General features: G+C 38.9%; 1 non-coding gene across 1 annotated transcript; it reads left to right on the top strand.

Moving 5' to 3' along the window:
- The first annotated feature begins 1,022 nt into the window (after positions 1-1,022).
- On the top strand, positions 1,023-1,129 carry LOC141698842 (small nucleolar RNA R71). Its single transcript, XR_012565341.1, has one exon. It is a non-coding gene; the product is annotated as a small nucleolar RNA R71 (small nucleolar RNA).
- The last annotated feature ends 5,213 nt before the right edge of the window (positions 1,130-6,342 follow it).

The raw sequence follows: 6,342 nt of genomic DNA, 5'->3' as shown, positions 1-6,342 counted from the left end.
CGAAAGGTATATTGATGTGAAGTTTCTTGAACACCTCCAGAAACTTCCCGAACTGTCTATCCAGCTTTTGTTGCTGCAATCTCTTAGGAAAAGGTGGTGGAGGATAGAGCTGTTTCTCCCCTGTATTAGCCTCAGGCAGAGTGTGTTCAACAGTAGTCTTCCTTGGTTTCGCCGCTTTCTCCCTTTGCTTAGATTCTTCATCTCGAACTTCAGCTTCGACTTCTTTTGCCTTTTCAGCATCAGCTACTTTTTCAGACCTTAAGGTAATAGCCTTGACTTGCTCTTTAGCTTCCTTCCTGCCTGGTACTTCCGTGTCACTGGGAAGAGTGCCAGGTTGACGATTGAGCACTGCATTGGCTAATTGACCGATTTGATTTTCCAAGGTCTTGATAGAAACCGCCTGACTCTTGCACAACAGCTTAAGTTCCTCAAAATCAGCACTAGTGGGTGCAGCTGCACTTCCCTGTTGAGGATATGATTGTCTTGTAGCATACTGCTGTGGTTGCTGGAATCCAGGTGGGTTAAACTGTTTACTCACTCCTTGCTGATATGGTGGCTGAATAGCATTCTGATTATTTCCCCAGCTGAAATTTGGATGATTTCTGTTGTTAGGATGATAGGTCGCTGGCACAGGCTGCTGTTGTCGCTGATAATTATTCACATACTGAACAGATTCGTTGACAAGAGAACACTGATCCGTAGCATGAGAACCTGCACAAAGCTCACAAACCATAGCTATTTGATTAACTCCATACGTAGCCAAAGAATCAACCTTCATTGATAGCGCTTGGAGCTGGGCTGCAATAGCGGTGGCTGCATCAACTTCCAGAATACCTGCTACCTTGCCTGATGTCATCCTCTGAGTTGGGTTTTGATGCTCATTTGCAGCCATCGTCTCAATAAGATTGTACGCCTCAGTATAGCTTTTAGCCCATAAGGCGCCTCCAGCTGCTGTATCGAGTATGGGCCGAGATTGAGCCCCCAAACCATTATAAAAACCAGTGATTACCATCCAATCCGGCATTCCATGATGTGGACATTTTCTCAACATTTCCTTGTAGCGTTCCCAAGCCTCGCACATAGATTCTGTAGGTTGCTGCGCAAACTGAGTAAGAGCACTCCTCATAGCAGCAGTCTTTGCCATTGGATAAAACTTCACCAGAAACTTTTGCGCAAGATCTTGCCACGTAGTGATTGACCCAGCTGGTTCAGAATGTAACCAGTCTTTAGCCTTATCCCTCAGTGAGAATGGGAAAAGCCTCAACTTGATAGCCTCATCAGTCACGCCATTATACTTAAAAGTGCTGCAGATCTCGACAAAATTCCTTATGTGCATGTTGGGGTCTTCAGTTGCCGCTCCTCCAAAAGAAACAGAATTCTGCACCATCTGAATAGTGCCCGGCTTGATTTCAAAGGTGTTAGCTTGAATAGCCGGATGAAGGATGCTTGACTGAATGTCATCAATTTTAGGCCGAGAAAAATCCATAAGAGCTGGATCAGCTTGAACAATATGATCTCCCATGTTTACTGGTTCTTTCTGCTCAGTTCCTGAATCCGAATCCTCAAAATCTAACTTCTCCGGTGTATCAAGAACTTCGTCTTTCTCCTCAGCTGTATCTAAGGTCCTCTTGCGAGCACGAGAACGAGTTTGCATAAACGTTTGCTAAAGTACCTGAAACACAACCGAAAAGAGTAATTAACTACTACGTCCTAATCACTGAGTCCTAATGACCAATGATGGTTGTTAGGTCCCAATGTGTTTGTAGAAGGGGGGGGGTTGAATACAAACAGTACCGAATAATCGAATTAAATGCGGAATAAAAAATGTGAAACAAAATTCAAGTTAAATAAAAATATTATTAAACTTGAAAGGTGTTACAACAACTGTATCGATTACAAGGTATTAATCTCAAATCAATTATCACAAATCTAGAATAAATTCGACATGAACTTTTTCTATTTTTGCAATAATTAGAATCAAATGCTAAACGCGATTTGAGATTAAGTTCTAGAGATTTTAATCCGCTAGATTGATACACAAGAGCAAGATAAAGATTTCTAGTGGATTGGATTTAACTTTACAATCTAGAAATTTAATCTTGAAGTATGCAGATGAAAAGATGAAATATTTCTTCTTGATTTTCTTTTCTGCCTTGTTTCTTGACTTCTGTGTTCTTAATAATAAGTTGCTGCTTCTCTGCTTCTTTTTAAATCAACAAAACGAATAGAATTGACTTGGCATGACAATCCTATAGCTGGCAAGACTTTCGGTGAGACAATTGAATGAACTAGCAAGACAATCTGAATGAACTAGCATGACAATCAGAATGAACTAGCAAGACAATCATCCTCCTAGAGTAACTTTCGGTGTGACAATTGAATATGGCCTAGCATGACAATCGGTATGACAATCCTGATTGTCATGCTAGTTCATTTTCAATTGTCTTGCTGATTTAATGCAGATTTTAATCCAATTTAAATTCTGAAAATTCCTAAAATTAATTCAGAATTAATTAATCAATTAATTCAATTAATAAATAAATTATTCTTCGCAGATATAATTTATTTTCTTAATTAAACTAGATGACTTAATTAATTAATAGAGAATTAATTCTAGTCTTCAACAACACCCATCCTTCTGCAGATCTTCTGAAAATCACTGAAAATTATGAATCAATTCCACCACTTCAATGTTGACACTCGATGTACTGTCTGGTTCATGAGTGACTAACTTCCATGACGTTTCTTCATGTCTTGACTTTGACACTTTGATTTTCTTCAGATTAAATCCTTGTAATTAATGATACTCTGACGAGATCTCTGTCACTTGATTAAATCCACGATCTTGATTTATATCACTGAGGCATGATCAACTTCTTGAACTTCTTCCAGTGAATTAACTCCTCAAGTCTGTAGATGAACCTTGTTTCTGAATCCTTTGACAGATATTACTTTGCGAGATCTCTCTGACGGTCGATCCACTATTTACTTATTACATTCTTATTTGAGTTGAGTTGAATCCTCGAATATACAAATAGGCCTATGACATATGACTTACAATCTCCCCCTATTTGTTTGTTAGACAATAACACACAAATACCTAGAGGATAACTCAACTAACAAATAAGAAAAAGATATAAACATACATGCAAAGTAAATAGCAGAAAAGTTCTGGATGAGATTTAACATTTTCCAGATTCCAAGTAGATGTTCCTCTAGACTGAACATATCTTCAAGTAGTTCCATCTTCATTTGTACAACCACATTTCCTGTTGAGAAGCCCATATCTCTTGCTTCTCCCCCTATGAGAATCAACTGATTAAAGAAGATCACCTTCGTTTTACCACCTCTCCCGTACAATAGGATCCGCAGATAAAAACCAATGGTACTCCCCTAACAGCTTCTTCCCTTACTAGGAAATCACCTTGTGTTTACCACCTCTCCCGTACAATAGGATCCGTAGTTAGAAACAACAATGGTGTGGTGTAGTGTACATGTAGGATCTTTTTCTTCCTCCTGGCTATTTCTCCCCCTTAGTTGAGGAATCCTCCAAACTATTACTTAAGCTTTTATCTCCCCCTTAAAGAAGGAATGTATGCCGTCGTCTGAAGGAGTTCTCATATTTCACTTGGTTGGAAAAGAAATAACAAGTAGTTTCTCTTTCTTCCTCACTGTGAGTGTGTGATTGTGTTTTAGTGTACCTCACATGTGTTTCACTCTTCTCTCCACTCATGTTTACACTCATTCTCACAAGTGTATCACTCCTCTCATAGCTCCAAAAATCAGCTGTACCTGCAAGGAAAATCACCTTAGCCATCCTTAAGGAGGTCACAGGTGGTGCAATGGGAGTTCACAAATCCCCATCCTTGTTAAACTCGTCAGATGAATCTGAGTCATAATCTACAAGTTGCTAGTTTCCCTTTTAGGGTTCCAGATTTGAATTCTGGGAAGGTAAACAATGATCCAACGAATTTAGCATAAAGATCAAAGTTCCCTTCTAATGTCTGTGAAGACATTTCCTTGTGACTTATCAGGTAATATCTGAATCATTGTCAACAAGTTGCCGATCTGCGCCTATGTCAGATCCACTATCCGCAGATGCATCCAGGGGATTTAAGCCTGGGGAGGTAGACACTGACCACTGACATATGGCTTTTGGATCAGTATCCTCTCCTAACACCTGTAAAGGCAATTGGTCCACTAACGAACCTTGAACAATCGAATCTGACCTTAAAATGGTCAAAACTCTTGTTTTCGTCAACTCATCCTTTGTGTGTGTAACCTCTCCTTGTGCATCAAGAATTGATTATGTTTGAAGTGGTGACACTACATCGGATACCTTGGCCGACAGGCAAAATTCAATAGACTCGCCCTGTTGAGAGAATGAATCTAGTAACTATTTTTGTGCCTTTTCAGCCATTACATCTTTTTGAGAAGATGTATGGGGGCTAGCAGTTGTCTCGGTTTAAATACTACTCATCTATGTATGAGACAGAGCTACTGGGTTGACTACAGAACCTTCCTTATGTGGTGCACTAGGCACTATCTCCCTCACGCTCATTCATACTACATTTAGTGGTAAGAGAGTGTTGGTTGGTTCTGTTTTTGTGTTTGTCTTTACAGTCTGGGATAGACGTTGTGGGTTTTCAACCTCATGACTGTTAATGAAAGAAAGTCATTGGAGACTGAACCTGTAACACAGAATATATGGTAATAGAGAGAAAATGATTTACAATAGTGATTTCAAAAGATTTTACATGAAATAAGAAATCACTAATGTAGAGAGAAGTTTGATTTTGTTTTTCAATATGAATGAGTTTTTGATAAAATATTGATCACTTAGGGTAAAGTCTAAGTAATTCTCATTCATGTCAAAAGCTTACAAATATCTGCAATATAATGTTAACAAGATATCATTGACCGATACTTGTCAAGTACTTTAGATACTAATTGTTATGTTGCATAATTATGACGACTCTACTAGTTCATATAAAATTACAATTTCTGTTAGAGTGCCATACCATGTCCTTGACGATTGCTTGAGCAGTATACTAGTTCATACCAACCTGAAGTGAGATTGTGAAGAAGAAATTGCATAGTCCAATAGATCTGCAGCTGCAAAGTCCATGAACTGTGGTGCATTGACTTCCTCTTTTGACTTACCAATCAGGAGTACACTTGTACACATCTTACTAGAGTACAATTCCAAGTGTAATGTGCAGCAGGTGTCTGATATGTCGTAATATTCTCAAGTCTCGTCACTGGTGCTATATGTTAGATGATGCTTCCTGATAATAACCTAGCACAATATACAAAATTATAATGATAACATTCCCAGCTTGCAAACAGCCATATCCCTCGGATAAACCTTTGCTGTTATCTCCAAAGGTAACCATGGGGCCAGCTTTCTCAACCACATTTGATAGCAGGGCTCTATCTCCGGTCATATGTCTTGATGATCCACTGTCAAGAATCCACACTACCGGTTATACTTGTTTAATGCCCTGCACTACAAATGGATTTGACCTTCTTCGGAACCCAAACTTGGTTGGGCCCGGCATACTTGTAGAATTGTCCTTTGTCAGGCAAAACAACATTTTTAATTTTAATTGTCTCAACTTTCTCAATGACTGAACATTTGACCTTGTAAACAGCCTTAACAAATTTCTGTTTAAGCTTAGGCACAAATGTCTCCTTTCTAGCCTTAGAAGGACTAGCAGTCTTAGACCTATCATGCTTCATGTTATTCACATGCTGACGAGGAGTAGTCTTATCATTAGACACATGCTTACCATTAAAATAAGCATACATCATATTAAAAGCACAAGACATACAATTAGCAACACCACATGCTTTATGAGAGTGATTAACAGCAGGCAATTTATGCATGGTAGACATGGCATTATTGTTATCCAACTCATGTGTGTCTGAGTTAGTCTCAGTTGCTTTCACAACTTTGACTGGAACTTTCGACTCACTTGACTTGGAAACAATCTTCTCATAAGCATGATCCTCATCACGTATTTCTTCTTGAATAACAGAAGAGGTCGCATCAAATGGTTCAGCAATTGATGCTTTATAGAGGGGTTCATCAACACCCTTAAGCACATGTGGTACTTCCCTCCCTTTAGCACATACATGAGGAGGGGAGTTTATGCCTAATTCTCCAATAGCAGCATTGTAATCATAACCTATTCTAGATGTTTGATTAACAGCTTGCTTACTGTAGAACTCTTTAGCCTTCGAACAAGAATTGAAGTAGGCTCTAACCTTAGTCTCAAGACCGGTGATCTTGTCTTTGAGAATAGTTTCGAGTTTTCTATAACAGTCAACTCTATTCTC

This window comes from Apium graveolens, chromosome 11 (genome assembly GCF_009905375.1).
Source record: "Apium graveolens cultivar Ventura chromosome 11, ASM990537v1, whole genome shotgun sequence".
Taxonomy (NCBI): Eukaryota; Viridiplantae; Streptophyta; class Magnoliopsida; order Apiales; family Apiaceae; genus Apium; species Apium graveolens.
This window is presented reverse-complemented; position numbering and strand designations above follow the sequence as displayed.